The 17,923-nt window shown below is 42.6% G+C and overlaps 1 pseudogene; it reads left to right on the forward strand.

The window, feature by feature from the left end:
* Positions 1–595: 595 nt before the first annotated feature.
* Positions 596–17,482, forward strand: LOC108411412 (annotated as a pseudogene).
* The last annotated feature ends 441 nt before the right edge of the window (positions 17,483–17,923 follow it).

Consider the following 17,923-nt stretch of genomic DNA (forward strand, 5'->3'; position numbering starts at 1 on the left):
CCAAAACAAAGAGGCCTGCTGCTGTTTACGTTGCCATGGTGACTGCGTCACTGCGCGCTCTGTCCTAAATAGTGCCGTTTTTTTAGCTTTTTAGCTCCGATGTGAAGGTAAAGTTCACCGTTGTCAGTTTATAGATAATAATAATAATAATAATAATAGCAACATTATTATTATTATAATGAACAATATCAGTTTTATAAATCTTGACTGTGTTGGTTTAATGAGGAGCTTGAATAAAATGACGTATTCGCTGCAGTTAATAAGATATTAATTAAGAATAAGTCTTTCTTTGGTTTAATGCAACAAACAGTAAAATCCACAGTATAATTTTTGTCTTTAAAGGTGATTTCATGAAGTGAAAAAATCCTGATATGAACTCTTTCATTAATGCCCACAAAAATGTGAGAGAATTACTTTAATTGGTCTTAAAAACTTAATAAAATAAAAAGTTAAAATAATGGTTTCGAAACGCTTAGCCCCGCCCACACTGTAGGCAGCACCGTCCGTGTCAGCTGTGCTGGAGACCAATTACAGGCCAGTTCCGCAGACGCGCTTTGAGTGACGCGCGCCTCGACCAATCAGATGCGGAGTTCTGGGCCGCCGCTCCACAGACCGACGGCCGGAGCGCTGGAGGCGGATTGTTTATAAAGCAGCGCTAATAGAGCCGGACAGCGGGTCTCGGGCTGGACTCGGAGCAGCTGAGCTCAGGTCTGCGGTCAGCAGAGCGATGAGAAGCTCCCTTTATAGAGACCCGAGCGCTGATTAGGAGGTTCTTCTTCAGCACTGATGTTTCTCGTCACCACCTGATCGTGTTCAGCTGCGTTGGTCCAGATTTGGAGCCGCTCTGTAAGTCCAGCTGGTTCTTCCACCATCAGAGCGCTAGTTTCGCTCTGAGGGTCTTTCTTTCTGTCCAGGATGACGGACAAGAAGAGAAGGATGAAGCTTCATCCGCCTGGAGCCCCGAGCAGCGAGGCGGGGGGATCTACTGTCTCCATGGAGGAGCCTGTAAATCAGAGAGGGGCTCACAATCACTGGACTGAGGGGGCTTCATCTGAGGAGACCCTGACCCTGAAGCAGGAGGAGGAGGAGGAGGAGGAGGAAAAGGAAGAGGAGGTCTGTAGAGAACTTTACTTTTTCACACTTCCACACTGTTAAAGGGCAAGTCCACACAATTATGAAAACTATAAAATCAGTCTGAAATGTTCACAGTGGTGGTGATAGGAACCAGACGTCCACCTCTAAAAGCTCCGTCACAGAAAGTTCCTACATGAAATGATTATAAATGCACTGCCTGATGTCTGAGGCGTTCATTTACGTGAGTTTTATAATAAAATATCGGCCTAAAACGTTTTAATCAGTTTCTTTTAATACATTCGTGGTGGAGGGACACATGCCGAGCGTCGTAATGCAAAATAGTCCCCAAAGAAAACGTGTTTTTCCCAGATCTACTGTTGTTTTACCAACTCAGAAGACTGGTGTAGGTTCTCTGGTGGTTCTGGATAGTAAATAAAGTGTCTATATCTGTGTTGTAGTCATGGCAATGTCTGGTTCCCATCACCATCACTGTAAAGACATCTGAACCATTTCACACCAAACCCTCTGAATCTGTCTTTTCATACCACAGAAATCCAGCTCAAAGTGCTTCACAATGCAAAAATAATAAAATAGCAGAAAATGTATATGTTAATTATAATTACAGTTAAAAAGCACAGAGTAAAAGCATATACAAGTAAAGTTACAATAAACCGAACAAAAGCCAAAGGAAACAGTAAAAACTACTGAAACATTACAGTAAAGAAATGTGTTTTTAACTGTTTTTTAGAAACAGTGATTGTGTTCACACACACTCAATAATCTGATTTTGTCAGTAATCTGATCAACACATTATATGTACTTGAGCAATTGGTTAATTTTCACACAAGTCCTAAAAGTAGATAAAGAGACCTCAGTTAAACAAACGAAACAAAAATATTATACTGGTCATTTGTTTATTGAGGAAAATCATCCAATATTACATGTTTGTGAGTGTATGTGAACCTGTAGGATTAGCAGTTATTTTGAAGGTGAAATTAGAGTCAGGTGTGTTCAATCAATGGGACAGTCAGTGTGAGCGAGCCCTGTTTTATTTAAAGAACAGGGATCTATCAAAGTCTGCTCTTCACAACACGTTTATGGAAGTGTATCACAGCCCGAACAAAGGAGATTTCTGAGGACCTAAGAAAAAGAGTTGTTGATGCTCATCAGGCTGGAGAAGGTTACAGAAACATCTCTACAGAGTTTGGACTCCACCAATCCACAGTCAGACAGATTGTGTACAAATGGAGAAATTCAAGATCATTGTTTCCCTCCCCAGGAGTGGTCGACCAACAAAGGTCACTCCAAGAGCCAGGCGTGTAATAGTCAGCGAGGTCACAAAGGACCCCAGGGTAATGTCTAAGCAACTGAAGGCCTCTCTCACATTGGCTAATGTTAATGTTCATGAGTCCACCATCAGGAGAACATTGAACAATAATGGTTTGCATGGCAGGGTTGCAAGGAGAAGCCACTGCTCTCCAAGAAGAACATTGCTGCTCGTCTTCAGTTTGCTGAAGATCATGTGGACAAGCCAGAAGGCTATTGGAAGGATTTTTTGTGGACGGATGAGACCAAAATAGAACTTTTTGGTTTAAATGAAAAGCCTTGAAAAGGAAAACACTGCATTCCAGCATAAGAACCTTATCCCATCTGAAACATGGTGCTGGTAGTATCATGGTTTCGGCCTGTTTTGCTGCATCTGGGCGAGGACGGCTTGCCATCATTGATGGAACAGTGAATTCTGATTTATATCAGAGAATTCTAAAGAAAAACGTCAGGACATCTGTCCATGAACTGAATCTCAAGAGAAGGTGGGTCGTGCAGCAAGACAACGACCCTAAGCAAACAAGTCGTTCTACCAAATAAGGTTAAAGAAGAAGAAAGTTAATGTTTTGGAATGGCCAAGTCAAAGTCCTGACATTAATTCCATCGAAATGTTGTGGAAGGACCTGAAGTGAGCAGTTAATGTGAGGAAACCCACCACCATCTCAGAGTTGAAGCTGTTCTGTACGGAGAAATGGGCTAAAATTCCTCCAAGCCAGTGTGCAGTGGACCAGTTACCGGAAACGTTTAGTTGCAGTTATTGCTGCACAATGTCACAGCCCCTGAAAGCAACGATGGGGGAAGGTGTTTCAAGGTGTGCTGAAACTTTAAGCAGCATCAACGTGATGTGAACATGCACACTGAGCGAGAGATATAACGGTTGATAAAACGTCATTATTACATTATTACATTAAAGGAAGTTTAAACACAGTATTAGGTGCCTGTTGTCAAGGGAAACGATTTGACTCAGTTCAGCTTTAACTTAGGCTCCGTTCACATTATCAGGCTGAAGTGGCACAAATCCAGTTTTTTGCCCTAATTTGACTCAGATCTGGTGTTTTCAGGGCTGTGTGGACACAAATCTGAACTTTTCAGATCCAACCTGAGCCACTTTCATATGTGATCCTAGATTGCATACGTATCCGATTCTTGGCTGTGTGACCCTAATGTGATGCTCAAGTTTTCCACTGTGGGTGCGCCATCATTCCACCATGGCAACCGTGCCGAATATAAAATAAAGCCTGTAAACGATGGAAAAGCAGCTCGTCTCACCTTTTTCTCCTTCGTCTGTCTCTAATAATGAAGCTCAGAGCTGATCAGAGTTAATGTTCTTCTCAGCAAAGCTCGTTTTGCTCGTTAGTTTGTGCTGATGATTCAGTCAAGTGACATTACGGAGTAGGAGGAGCTCACGAGGGTCATTTCAGGACGCTGGTTCATCACATTAATAACAGATTTGAATCACTTACCTAAACTAGTGTGAACCATCGTGTCAGACAGATCAGGTTTGAGCAAAAAATCAGATTTGAGCAACAAGGCTTGTAATGTGAATGTAGCTTTAATCAGCCCTTGGTACCCCCACTTCCTGCATGCCTGGTTGAAAGCATCAAAGGTTCTAGTCCACAGTAGTTCCTTGCTGCATGGCCAGTCCTTAAAGTGCACATTGTCTTGGTGGAATTGGTTTCAATTCTGTTATATTGGTGGGTTTCTTCCCATAAACTGCTGCTTCAGGACCTACCACAACATTTCTATAGGATTAAGGTCTGGACTTTGACTTGACCTTTCCCAAAACATTAACTTTATTCTTCTTTAACCTTTCTTTGTTAGAATGACTTGTGTGCTTAGGGTTGTCTGAATACAGCAAAACAGGCCCAAACCATGATACTACCACCACCATGTTTCACAGATGGGATAAGGTTCTTATATCCTGTATGCAGTGTTTTCCCTTCTCCAAAAATAAAGCTTCTTATTTAAACCAAAATGATCTATTTTAGTCCCATCTGTCCACAAAACATTGTTCCAGTAGCCTTCTGGCTTGTCCACATGATCTTTAGCAAACTGCAAACAGGCAGCAATGTTCATCTTGTTCTTCTCCTTTCAACCCTGTCATGCACACCGTTGTTGTTCAGTGTTCTCCCGATGGCTCATGAACATTAACATTAGCCATTGTGTTGCCTTTAGTTGTTTAGAAGTTACCTTTGTGATCTCATGGACTATTACGTGTCTTACTCTTGGTGAGATCTTTGTTGGTCTACCACTCCTGGGGAGCGTAACAGGGGTCTTGAATTTTCTCCTTTTGTACACAGGGTGTCTGCTGTGATTGGTGGAGTCCAAACTCTTTAGAGATAGTTCTGGAACCTTTTCCAGCCTGATGAGCATCAACAACTCTTTTTCTGAGGTCCTTAGAAATATCCTTTGTTCGTGCCATGATACACTTCATCAAACATGTGAAGATCAAACTGTGATAGATCCCTGTGCTTGAAATAAAATACGGTGGTCACTCACACCTGATTCACACATGCATTCACCTTCAAATTATCTGCTAATCCTGAAGGTTCACATACTTTTGCCATTCACAGATATGTAATGCTGTATCATTTTCCTCAATAAATAAATGACCAAGTCTAATTTGTGTCTCATTTGTTTAACTTGGTTTATTTATCTACTATCAGGACTTGTGTGAAAGGCTAATCACGTTTTAGGTGAAATTTATGCAGAAATATAGAAAATTTCAAATTCAACCTCCATTTTATGTTTAGGAATAAGTATTCGGACAGTTTAATAATTAATTTTTTCCATGTTTTCTAACAGGAGTGTCAGGACATGAAGCCCACCTTTCTCACTAGATTGGAACCAATACAACACCAAAACAACGGTGGTGGAGGCCAAGAGGGTCAGAACGGTTTGTCATTAGTTATTAAAACAGAACAAGGTGATCCAGAAGAAAGCAGTCCCTTTGAACACAGTGGCGAAGACCAGGATGTGTCCAGTCTGTCCCCTGTTTGTGAACCTCCATCCATCTCTGAGATGTGGGAGAGTCAGCACACACTCGAGGAGGATATACGCAGTTCACTAATTATTATTAAAGTGGAACCAGATGAACAAGAACTGAGTTCCAGTGATGACTATCATGTCTTTCATGAGCGGGAGGGGATGTCCAACCTGCCAACTGTCTGTAAAATTGAACCAGGCTGTGCTTATGGTAACGAAGAGCCACTGCAAAATTGTGGAAAAGAGGGCAATGAGGGTCTTAATACTTCCGGTAAGTAAACCAAACAACACATCTTACATTACTGGATGTTTCTATCATAAAAATGAATGAAAAGCCTTAAAATGCCCCAAATGGTTTCATTTCAGGTGAGTGCAGCCAGCCGCCTGTGGAGGAACACAAAAGACTGAAGTCATATCCCTGTTCCGAGTGCGGGAGAACCTTCTCTCAGTCGTCCTCTTTTTACAGACACATGAGAATCCACACTGGCGAGAGGCCGTTCCAGTGTTCTCAATGCAATAAGACTTTCGTTCAGTCAAATACGTTTAAAATCCACCAGAGAATTCATACCGGAGAACAGCCTTACAAGTGCTCGGACTGTGGAAAGAACTTCAAGCGTCTGGATAGTCTGAGGATCCACCAGAGAACTCATACCGGGGAGAAGCCATACAAGTGCTCTCACTGTCCGAAGACCTTTACGCGCTTAGATATCCTGCAGAACCATGAGAGAATACATACTGGAGAGAAGCCGTATCAGTGTTCTCACTGCTCTAAGACCTTCACACGGTCCAGCGTCTATCAGGTCCATCAGAGAACGCACACAGGAGAGAGGCCGTACAAGTGTTCCGTCTGTGAAAAGCAGTTTCTAGACCTTTCGAATCTTAGAAACCACCAGAGGAAACACACGGAAGAGAGGCCGTATCGGTGCTCTCAGTGTGACAGAACGTTCATTCAGTTAGCTCATCTTACAAGCCACCGGAGAACGCACACCGGAGAGAAACCCTATCATTGTAACATCTGTGGGAAGAGCTACGGTGCATCGTATACTCTTCTTTGCCATCTGAAGAAACACAAGCTTCCTCCTGCAGAACCTGTTCCAAAGCATTTTTAATGGAAATAAATAGACAGTCTCCATGAGACATGATCAGATCACGTGTTGAGGATTTGGAATGGGATCTCACAAAGAACTGGCACCACTTTTAACTCTGACACGACATTAGATGGTTCTTTAAGGGTTCTTTAGTAAAGAAAATGGTTCTACAACAGAACACTCAACAAACTCTTTGCATGGTTGATGCAATCTTCAGATTGATTCTTCATATTGTGTTTTGCAATACAATGCAATGAAATGCAAATCATTTGAGCCCTATGTTTCATTGAAAGTACAAAGAAAACAAATGTTGAAATTGAGAAATTGTATTGTTTTTTGAAAAATATATGCCCGTTTTGAATTTGCTGACAACAGCAAGTTCCAAAAAAGTTGGGACGGGGGCCTGTTTAATGCTATGTTTCATCACCTCTTCTTTTAACAACACTCTGTACGCGTTTGGGAACTGAGGAGATGCTGCTGTACATTTGAAAGTGAAATATTTTCCTGTTCTCCTTGTCGCATTTTTCATTCCATAATGTGCCAAATGTTGTCAGTGGTGACCAGTCTGCACTGAAGACTCTTTTAATACGGAGGAGCCATGCTGATGTAATACATTCAGCATGTGGTTTGACATTGTCTTGCTGAAATAATCAAGGCCTTCACTGAAAAATACGTCATCTGGACGGCAGCAGATGTTGACAAAACATCTATATATTATTCAGTATTAATGGTGTCTTCACAGATGAGCAGGTCACCTATGACATGTGCACTAATGCCCCCTAAACCATCATGAATACTGGCTTATGAGCTGTGCACTGATAACAAGCTGAGTGATCTTTAGCCCGGAGAACACAGTGTCCATGATTTCCACAAAGAATTTCCACTTCCCCTCAGTCCATTTTAAATGAGCTCAGGCCCAGAGAAGGTGGCAGCGTTTCTGGATCCTGTTTATATTTGGTCTCTTCTTTGAGTTTTAGAGTTTAACAGCATTTGTGGATGCAGTGATGAACTGTGTTCACAGACAGTGGTTTTCAGAAGTGTTTCTGAGCCAATGCAGTGATTTCCACTACAGAGTCATGTCTGTTTTTGTGCTGCCTGAGGGCCCAAAGATCATGACCAGCAAATACTGTTTTTTGGCCTCGCCCCTTACAGACAGAGATATAGAACCCTTAACACACATAAAGCCCTTTGTTTGATTAATATGTTTTGTTTAATGTGAATTGATATACCCTTTTTGAAAAGGGTTCCACTATCGTTACAAACCAAATAACGCTTTGTGGTGCTATATAGAACCCTTGAAGGGGTTCTTCTAGTGTAACAAGTCTAACATTGTAACAAAAGAAGAACACTTGTTGGTGCTATATAGAACCCTTTTCAAAAAGGTTCTATATAGAACCCTCTACGGCACATTCTCCCTCAATCTGAAGAACTCTTTTATGATGCAAAGAACGCTTTAATCATATAAAGGGTTCTATAGCAATAATAAAGGGTCATAACAATAGAAGAACCCTTTTCAAAAAGGTTATATATAGAACCATCTACAGCACATTCAGTCTAAATAACCCTTCTGTGATGCAAAGAACCCTTTAATCATGAAAAGGGTTCTTTCAATGTTCCTGGTTCCATATATTTTCTTGACTAAAGAACCCTTGAAGCACCATCATTTATACTTACCCCCGAGGGCAAGGCAAATGTTTTTTGTGTATGTAATCATGTAATCATCTTCAGAAGCTGCTTGTACTGTGAGGAGATGTTATAAGACAGTAGGGGGGAAGAACATTCTGGACGCTGCTGGCTGAAGAACCAAGAGATGAGTGTAGACGTGAAGGAAAAGATGCAGAGTTGGCAGGGTGTGAAAACCTGGTCTGTGACATTTGGAATATGGAGGTTAGCTAGAACAAAAAAAGTTGTTTCTCCAGACATCAGTCAGTGCACGTATACATGGGTTTTCCTTTCAGGTTCTCTGTAATCAGTTTTAATGCATTCAAATATGTTTGTTGTTGGTGTCTTAATGCCTAGAACAGTACTGCACATGGTAACATTTGCTATAACTACACAGAACCTGTTTTGTGTTCTTTACTCTGTCTACTATTCTGCATTTAATATCCGAAATGTATTCAAATCTTTCTCCCGTTTTTTTCCAGTTGTATGCATATCATATAAAATACATATTGTACTTAAATACTTTGTATTATAACCAGCAAAGTTTTCTATGAAACACTTTTCAGTTATTACTGCTTTGTGTGTTGTACAGACGTAACAGGCATTAGTTTAAACCTGATTACGCTTCGCTATTAGTATTAAAAATTAAAAAGAGAACCGCACTCAAACACTGCCTGTGCACTTTTTGAACATTGGACAAGTTTTGGAGAACCAGCCAGCCACTGAGAAGGATACAACCAGGAGATGAACGTTCTTTTCTCTCTTTATTGGTGAGCCCATCTTTTAAAGTAGTTCGGGTGGTTCATCAAGTGTTCTTTATTTAAAATGAATGGTTCTATAGAGCCATGAAAACCAGTCATTAGGGGTGTACTTTGTGTACTTCTGGTGCCGGTCCCAAACCCGGATAAATGGTGAGGGTTGCGTCAGGAAGGGCATCCGGTGTAAAACTTGTGCCAAAACTATCATGCGGATCACAAATATGTTTGCCATACCGGATCGGTCGAGGCCCGGGTTAACAATGACCGCCTCCGGTGCTGTTGACCAGCAGGGTGCCGGTGGAAATTGGACTACTGGATGTCGAAGACCATCAAAGAGGAGAGGAGGAAGGTGGGTTAGAAGGCAGCGAGAGAGAAGGAAAGGCAGGAGTGTGGAGGTTAGGGTAGGGACTCTGAACATAGGGACAATGACTGGTAAAGGCAGAGAGCTTGCAGACATGATGGAGAGAAGGAAGGTAGATATTCTGTGTGTCCAGGAGACCAGATGGAAAGGAAGCAAGGCCAGGAACATTGGAGGTGGATTCAAACTGTTCTATCATGGTGTAGAGAGGAAGAGAAATGGAGTAGGGATAATCCTAAAGGAACAGCTTGGGAAAAGTGTTCTGGATGTAAAGAGAGTGTCAGACAGGATCATGAGCCTGAAGTTGGAGGTTGATGGTGTAATTTTGAATGTGGTCAGTTCATATGCACCACAGGTTGGTTGTCAGTTAGAGGAGAAAGAGGAATTTTGGAGTAAGATGGATGAAGTGGTAGCTGGTGTCCCTAGAGAGGAGAGATTGGTGATTGGTGCAGACTTCAATGGACATGTTGGTGAAGGAAACAGAGGGGATAAAGAGGTGCTGGGTATGTATGGTGTGAAAATGTGGAAGGTCAGATGGTTGTAGATTTTGCAAAGAGAATGGAAATGGCTGTGGTGAACACGTATTTTCAGAAGAGGGAAGAACACAGGGTGACATACAAGAATGGAGGGAGGTGCACAAAGGGTGATTGGAAATTGTAAAGTGGTGCCGAGGCCATGGTTCTCAGGCGGAAAAGGGTGGAGAGCCCTCTCTGGGTCAGGGATAAGCTCTTGCCTCAAGTGGAGGAGTTCAAGTATCTCGGGGATTTATTCACGAGCGATGGTAAAAGGGAGCGGGAGATTGACAGGCGGATTGGTGCTGGGTCAGCGGTGATGCAGGCTCTTTACCAGTCTGTTGTGGTAAAGAAAGAGCTGAGCCATAAGGCAAGGCTCTCGATTTACCAATGAGCTTTGGGTAATGACCGAAAGAATGAGATCGCGAATACAATCGGCCGAAATGAGTTTCCTCCGCAGGGTTTCTGGACTCTCCCTTAGAGATAGGGTGAGAAGTTCGGTCATCCGGGAGGGGCTCGGAGTAGAGCCGCTGCTTCTCCACGTCGAGAGGAGCCAGCTAAGGTGGTTCAGGCATCTGGTTAGGATGCCTCCTATGCACCTCCCTCAGGGAGTCCACCCGGGAGGAGACCCTGGGGAAGACCCAGGACATGCTGGCGTGACTATATATTGCCCAGCTGGCCTGGGAGTGCCTCGGAATCCCCCCTGGGGAAGCTAGTGGAAGTGGCTGGGTAAAAGGAGGTCTGGCCCTCATTGCTTAGGATGCTGCCCCCGCGACCCGAACCCCGGAGAAGCGGAAGATGATGGATGGATTATATATATATATATATATATATATATATATATATATATATATATATATAAACTATTTGCAGTCTTAGATTGATGTAGAGCATGCTGTAGATGGTTCTATACAGAAACTTTTTAAAAAGGGTTCTATATAGCACCCAAAAGGGTTCTTCTATTGTTACAACAGATGGTTCTTCATTTGTTCTTTAGTGAAATAAATGGTATTATATAGAACCATGAACACTCAAAGAACCCCCTACATGATTAAAATATTCTTTGCAGGATGAAAGAGTTCTTTAGATTGAAGGAGAATGTGCTGTAGGTGGTTCTTCATTAGAACCCACAGGCTAACAAACCTTTTTTGGAACACTTTTTGCTAAGAGTGAAGCGTGACATTGTAGAGCCCTTTTCAGAAAGTTTCTGTATAGAACTATCTACAGCACATTCTGAAGAACAGTCTCATGATGCAAAGAACCCTTTAATCATGCAAAATGTTCTTTGAATGGTCGTGGCTGTTTATGGAACCATTCTTGGGGCTAAAGAACCCTCGAAGAACCATCTTTTTTAAAGAGTATACAAACCACAGAACCACATCTGTAAGGAGATTAATCTCTTCTTCAAGGGTTCTTTAGTAAAGACAGTGGTTCTATATAGAACCATGAACACTCAAAAAAACATTTGTGTGCTTAGTGCTCTTTGCATGTGTTGTATATGGTCATGTATAGAACAGTTTTTTAAATGGTTCTGCCAATGTTACAGTGTCGCTTTTCACAATAAAAGAACCCTTTCAAAAAGGTTGTGTTTAGAATGATATACAGCATGTTCTCCATCAATCCGAAGAACCATTTCACCATGTAAAGAACTCTTTAATCATGCAAAGGGTTCTTTGAGTGTTCGAGGCTATTTGTAGAACCATCTCCTTTACTGAAGAACTCTTGAAGAACCGTCTTTTTGAAGAGTGTGCATAAACCACAAAAGCTCTGCAGAACAGTCTGTAAGGAGTTTAACCTTGTAGAACATTAAAAGAAATTAAAAATATATTTTATTCACCATAATTCTATTGTTAAGTCCTCAGTAATATGTATTAAAAGTGAAACCAGATATTAAAATGGATTGTACAGCCAGGTCCATAAGTATTCGGACACCAGTATGACTTTAGCTGTCTGACACGACATATTGGAGTTAAATGAGTATGAGTTCAGGGTGAACAGTGTAGAAAATGCAGCCACTTTCATACATAGTCCTCCGTTTTAAGGGGCTCAAAATGAATAGGACGGTTTATTTGGTACTTCAGTGTTTTAAGTAGCTCATGAAAATGTAAATATCATGTTGTATTAAATTACATGAAAGTAATTACTCTATTATATTAAATTCCATTAAAACGCCTTAGAATAACCATAAAATAAGACCAGAATATAACGGCTTAGAAGCGAAGACACGCTTAGCCCCTCCCACGGCGTAGGAAACACCGCCACGTCAGCAGTCCTTGAGACCAATCACAGACTCAGTTCTTTGAGTGACGCGCGCCTCGACCAATCAGATGCGGAGTTCTGGGCCGCCGCTCCACAGACCGACGGCCGGAGCGCTGGAGGCGGATTGTTTATAAAGCAGCGCTAATAGAGCCGGACAGCGGGTCTCGGGCTGGACTCGGAGCAGCTGAGCTCAGGTCTGCGGTCAGCAGAGCGATGAGAAGCTCCCTTTATAGAGTCCCGAGCGCTGAGGAGGAGGTTCTCCTTCAGCACTGATGTTTCTCGTCACCACCTGATCGTGTTCGGCTGCGTTGGTCCAGATTTGGAGCCGCTCTGTAAGTCCAGCTGGTTCTTCCACCATCAGAGCGCTAGTTTCGCTCTGAGGGTCTTTCCTTCTGTCCAGGATGACGGACAAGAAGAGAAGGATGGAGCTTCATCCGTCTGGAGCCCCGAACAGCGAGGCGGGGGGATCTACTGTCTCCATGGAGGAGCCTGTAAATCAGAGAGGGGCTCACAATCACTGGACTGAGGGGGCTTCATCTGAGGAGACCCTGACCCTGAAGCAGGAAGAGGAGGTCTGTAGAGAACTTACCTTTTATTTTTCTAGTGTAGACTGAAGATGGTTCTTCAGTTCTTCTGGGTTTTTTTTAGTAAAGACAGTGGCTCAAACACTTAAAGAACCATATAGTTGAAGTGCTCTTTGAAAGGTGAGATGGTTCTTCACATTGATGGAAAATGTGTTCTATGGTTCTATGTAGCACCAAAACCGGTTCTGCTGTTGTTACAGTGTCATGGTTTTTACAATATAACTTTTGGTACTATGTAGAACCCTTTCCCAAGAAAGTTCTGTATAGATCGATGTACAGTGCATTCTCTGTCAATCTAAAGAACAGTTTCACCATGCAAAGAACCCTTTAAGCACACCGATGGTGCTTTAAGGGTTTATGATTCTATATAGAACCATGGTCTTTTGTTGTGGAAAATAAACTGATAATTATTACAAATAACAAATAAAAATGATGACTAGGCCTGATATAAAGTACTTTTGCTGACACTGTGTTACACTCTCAAAAAGACGGTTCTTCCAGGGTTCTTTAGTAAGGACAATGGCTTTATACATAAGCTTGAACGCTCAAATGACCATTTCATACATAAAGACTTTGCATGGTGAGACGTTTCTTCAGATTGATGGAGAATGTGCTACAGATGGTTCATAATAGAACCATTTTATAAAGGGTTCTTCTGCTGTTACAAGCTTGACATCCTAACAGTAGGAGAACCCTTTTGGATGCTTATATAGAGATATTTTCTGAAAGGTTCTATATAGAACTATATACAGCACATTCTCAATTTTAAGAAGAACCCTTTTATGATGCAAAGAAAACATTTAATTATGCAAATGGTTCTTTGAGTGTTCATGGTTCTATATACAAACACTGCCTTTATTAAAGAACCCTTGAAGAACCATCTTTTTGAGAGTGTACACAAATCGACTCAGCTCAGAAAAATGCAAACACTGCACTCTGTAGTTTATCCAGACCGATACTGTTCACAGACACTGATTGCTAAATAAATCAGGTACACAATAAGGTAAAGACATTTCCCTGATCCGAAGACTGTCTCTCTGTTGTCATGGTGAAAATAGCTGGCTGGTGGTACCAGGGGTTAGGGAACCAACCCTGTGACCGGAAGGTTGCAGGTTTGATCCCCTGAGCCAACAGTACATGACTGAGGTGCCCTTGAGCCAGACACCTAACCCCCAAACTGCTCCCTGTGGATAGGGCTGCCCACCTCTCTGGGCAAGTGTGCTCACTGCCCCCTAGTTTGTGTGCTCACTAGTGTGTATGTGGTGTTTCACTGTATGGATGGGTTTCATGCGGAGGTGAAATTTCCTCGTTGTTAGACTAATAACGGTCACTTGGTCTTAATCTTCACCACTTCTTAGACACGGAGAAAACCAGGATTACATTTACTGAAGAAACAAGGTTTTGCAAGACCACAGACTGATAACTGGACGTTCTTCAGCAGAACACATGGGATTCAAGATGTTCTTGCAGAGATGAACCTTTAAGTTCCTCTTGGTTAATAGTGTTTTTCACTGTACTATCCTCCCATTTTCACCCAGTCCTTTTCTGACGGTGGAATCACAACGGGTGACCTTCTCTACAGTGTCTGGCTGAGTTCTTCTGTGACGTCATGAGTAGTCACTGTGCTCTTGGAGGAATGTTGGTAGGCCAGCCAATTCCAGAAAGATTAGTCACCGTTCAAAGTTTTCTCTGTTTAAAAATAATGGCTCTCACTGGTTTGTTCGGAGTCCCAGGACCTTAGGAATAGCTTTGCAACCCTTTCCAGGGTCGTGTTTTGATATTATTTTCATGTCATGTTGCTGCTTGTTGACCTTTTATACGGTACCAGAAATGTTCAATTTAAGTGATATTTAAATTCTGTCTACTTTACTTGACCACAATGATCACCTAAATTTGGTGAGTTAAATGATTGTGTGACTAAGGGGCCGATTACATATTAAACATCAGGAATAAAATGTGGCTTCTAGCTTTTCGGCTTTTTGAGGTTTTTGTGTCAGGCAGGAAAGCTCATTCGCTCTATGCCAACTATCTGTCTAGAACATCAGTGTTGTCTGATTTGAGGGAGTGAAGAATTTCTGGAATTCATTGTGTCATTAAACTGAAGAAGGGGGCAAGTTTCTAAGAGTAGTTGCCAACAAAAGTACTCAAAACGGTGCCTTATATGGTCCTTGTCCACAGTTCTTCCTTTCTGCACTTCTATCCTTGTTTTTCCCCCAAACACAGCCAGTGTTGATGGGCACAAGCTTTGTTTTGGTTTAATCTGACATGGTTTAATCTGACTTGAGTCTGGGTGTAGTGACTTAAGTAAACTCTTCTTGGTCGTCTTTCAGTACCTTTGTCTGCATCAAGGCAGCATATTGTAATATTTTTGGGCCTGGGTTCCAAGACACAGACTAAAATTAAGCCAATAATAAATCTTGACATTGATCGTGTTTACATGCACTCAATACTCGGATCATAATCAGATTTCTGCAGCTATATGATCATTCAAATATTCACTTAAAACAACATACTCCATTTTCTTAGATCGGCGTAAGGTCTAGAAATCCAATTAAGAAATCTGATAAAGAGGCTGGATTTTAGCTCAGTAATCAGATTTCTCAGTGCACGTGAACTCGGTACCGGACATAAGCAAGCAGAGTTGGGGCAAAACACGGCAAAAACACTTTTTGACCGACGCTGAAACCAAATACATGCTTGGCAAAATGAAGGATTGAAATATTCTTCGTCTTTACCAGATGTTCATATTTTCTGGTAAAGGGACTCAATGTGGAAAAAAAAAGGTGCAGCATGACGTTTGAGTTTTACATTACGTTCATATCACAGCTATTGGCTGGTGAAATCTGATTACTGCCTGACTCATGTAAACCCTGAGTTTCCCCATTATCTGATTACTTACATGCATGTAAACGCGATTGGATTGGTGACAAAATCTGATTTTCTGCAGTTAATGGATTATTTAGTACATGTAAAGGCACTCATTTTTAATGGTGTATGACCACTGATATTATGTTTTGGTCCAAGGCTAATGGTGGATGCTTAATCCACATCCTTAAAGCTACAAGTGTGTTTGCCTCTTGACAGTTCTTTTTGACAACATATAGAGAAAGGTGTAAATATTGGTGCAGTGGAGTGAAGCTGACATACTTTCGTTATATTCTTTTCATCTTCTGTTGTTGATAGCTTCATTTTTTTATAATTCTGGAAACTGTTTTAAAAAAACAAAGATTGTAATTTGATTAAAATTTGATTTTAATTAGTGTGGGTTTCTCTAACAGGAATGTCAGGACATAAAGCCTACTCTTCTCCCTAAAATTGAACCAATACAACACCAAGAAGAAGGTGGTGGAGGCCAGGAGGGTCAGAAGAGTTTGTCAGTAGTTATTAAAACAGAACAAGGTTGTCCAGAAGAAAGTAGTTCCTTTATACATGGTGGTGAAGACAACAACGTCCTTCAGAAGTCTGAGGATGTTTTCAGCATGTCCCCTTTTTGTGAAACTCCCTCAATCTCTAAGGAGACATGGCAGAACCAGCAGACACTCGAGGAGGATGTACACAGTTCATTAATTATTATTAAAGTGGAACCAGATGAACAAGAAATGAATGACCAGCAGACCCATCATGAGGTGAAAGAGGTGTCCAACCAGCCAACTGTCCGTAAAACTGAACCAGGCTGTGCTTACAGTGATGAAGAGCCACTTTGTGAAAAACGTGGAAAAGAGGACAATGAGAATCTAAATACTTCAGGTAAGTAAACCGAACAACACGTCTTACATTACTGAATGTTTCTGCCATAAAAATAAATGCAAAGGCTTAAAATGCCCAAAACGGTTCCATTTCAGGTGAGTGCAGCCAGCCGACTGTGGAGGAACATAAAGGACTGAAGTCATATTCTTGTTCCGAGTGCGGGAGAACCTTCTCTCAGTCATCCTCTTTTTACAGACACATGAGAATCCACACCGGCGAGAGGCCGTTCCAGTGTTCTCAGTGCAATAAGACTTTCGTTCAGTCAAATACGTTTAAAATCCACCAGAGAATTCATACCGGAGAAAAGCCTTACAAGTGCTCGGACTGTGGAAAGAACTTCAAGCGTCTAGATAGTCTGAGGATCCACCAGAGAACTCATACCGGAGAGAAGCCGTACAAGTGCTCTCACTGTCCAAAGACTTTCACACGTTTACATATCCTGCAGAACCATGAGAGAATACATACTGGAGAGAAGCCGTATCAGTGTTCTCACTGCTCTAAGACCTTCACACGGTCCAGCGTCTATCAGGTCCATCAGAGAACACACACAGGAGAGAGGCCGTACAAGTGTTCTGTCTGTGAAAAGCAGTTTCTAAACCTCTCAAATCTTATTAATCACAAGAGGAAGCACACAAAAGAGAGGCCGTATCGGTGCTCTCAGTGTGATAGAACGTTCATTCAGTTAGCTCATCTTACAAGCCACCGGAGAACGCACACCGGAGAGAAACCCTATCATTGTAACATCTGTGGGAAGAGCTACGGTGCATCGTATACTCTTTTCTGCCATCAGAAGAAACACAAGCTTTCTCCTGCATCGTCATAGGCCAGTGGTTTGCGTACCCCCAGGGTGTGCCGTTGCCGAAAAATTCTAAAAACTGCATTTCATTATTCAACCTCCGCATTTAACCCATCCATGCAGCGAAACACTCACCTGCATGCACACTAGTGAACACACACAGTAGGGGGAAGTGAGCACACGGTCAGCAGGTGGGGAGCTGCCTTGCTCAAGGGAACTTTAGTATGTCCTGTCAGGGGATTAAACCAGCGACCTTCCGGTCCCAGGTTGGTTCCCTGCTCTCCAGCCCCTGCCTGCCCAGCTCCAGGCCCAGCCCCAGCCCATGCCCGCCCCAGCCCCTGCCCGCCCCGCTCCAGCCCATGCCCGCCGCGCTCAAGCCCCAGCTCCAGCCCATGCCCGCCCAGCTCCAGCTCCAGCCCCAGCCCATGCTCACCCCAGATCCACCCCCAGCCCATGCCTGCCCCAGCTCCACCCCCAGCTCCAGCCCCAGCCCGCCCAGCTCCACCCTGCCCAGCTCCACCCCCAGCTCCAGCCCCAGCCCGCCCAGCTCCAGCCCCAGCCCGCCCCAGTAAAGACAACACAAACATCTCTGCCACTCCAGCACCCCCTCACCACCTCCTGAATAAGAGATCCTCAAGGAAACTGAGTGGATCTTTGAATACTGATTTTAAATCATTGCACTGAAAAGAAAATCTCCACATTCTCTAAACCGCATGAAGTGCTGACACAGCCCATAGACAGAAAACAGATATTTTAGTCTCACCCATATTCTGG

This window comes from Pygocentrus nattereri, chromosome 12 (assembly GCF_015220715.1).
Source record: "Pygocentrus nattereri isolate fPygNat1 chromosome 12, fPygNat1.pri, whole genome shotgun sequence".
Lineage (NCBI taxonomy): Eukaryota > Metazoa > Chordata > Actinopteri > Characiformes > Serrasalmidae > Pygocentrus > Pygocentrus nattereri.